The sequence below is a fragment of the Cucurbita pepo genome, unplaced genomic scaffold (genome assembly GCF_002806865.2).
Source record: "Cucurbita pepo subsp. pepo cultivar mu-cu-16 unplaced genomic scaffold, ASM280686v2 Cp4.1_scaffold000188, whole genome shotgun sequence".
Taxonomy (NCBI): Eukaryota; Viridiplantae; Streptophyta; class Magnoliopsida; order Cucurbitales; family Cucurbitaceae; genus Cucurbita; species Cucurbita pepo.
In genome coordinates this window covers 111024-112317 of record NW_019646455.1, presented here as the reverse complement: position 1 = coordinate 112317, position 1294 = coordinate 111024, and positions in this window count along the sequence as shown.

Here is a 1294-nt window from a genome sequence, read left to right as displayed (position 1 = left end):
TAGGCCACTATGCCTCAGAATGTCGGAAGGTGAAGTGTTATAATTGCCAAAAGATTGGCCATTATGCATTCGACTGTAGATCGAAGAAAAGGGAGGATAATTATGCATCCCACTGTAGATCGAAGAAAAGGGAGAATCAGGCGCATTTAACTGAGACGCAAAGTGATGAGGATGAGCCAGCCTTACTTACGGCACAAGTTTGTGAGGTCCGAACTCTCAGTTCACCAGAGTTGACGGAAATGGCTCTTTATGAAGAGAAGATTGTCCCGGAAGAAATTGAGAAGAAAAACAACATTTGGTTCCTAGATACGGGAGCCAGCAATCACATGACTGGTTGTCGAAGTTGGTTCTCGAAATTGAACGAGTCAGTGACCGGCACGGTGAAGTTCGGAGATGGATCACTTGTAGAGATAAAAGGACGTGGAGATGTGAAGATTGAATCGGAGGAAAAAACAGAGAAGCGAGAAGAGAAGAAGAGCGATGGCGAGAAAATCGTTGGCGCTGTGAAGTTTGAATCCGAGGATAAGAGCGATGGCGTTGTGGCGGAAGTCCAGAATGTGGCAACGGAGGTAGCGAAATCAAAGGAGATAAAAGAGAAGGACTATTGAAAAACAGGTCGCCGAAGAAATGAAAGCAGAGAAGGAGAAGGAGGCCATTGTTTCCGGCAGTGCAATTGAAGTAGCACAGGTAATTAAACCTGTTGAGAAAAAGCCGTTGGCCGGACAAGTAGAACAGGTAATTAAAACTGTCGATGAAAAGCAGTTGCCCATTGAAATGATGACAGAGAAGAAGGAAGGTGGCGATAATGGCGACAGCGGCAGTGTTGAACAAGTAATCAAACCGGTTCAAGGAACTATTGATATTGGATGTCATTATGTGAAGGCAAAGCAAGTAGAAAGAAACAATTGCATGAGAATCCAATTACATGGACTTCAAAGAAACAAAAGAGGGTGGCACTTTCATCCTGTGAAGCGGAGTATATTGTGGCGACGTCAGCTGCTTGTCAAGGAATATGGTTAGAACGTTTACTAAAAGAATTGGTTTGAAGAATATAAGAATGCTAAGATCAAAATACAAGATTAAGGGGATGATTTGTTAGTTTATTTAATCTTGTATTAACTGTAATTCATCTTATTTACTGTTTGTATTTCAATGTATGTCAGTTGAGGGAAGTAATTAGCGGTTAAGGGTAGTTACTAGCGGTTAGTGTGGCTATTCTGTCTATATATATATATGTATTATGTAACAAGTTGAATAAAGAGAAAGTTGGTTTATTGTCTCTCTTAGTTGTACG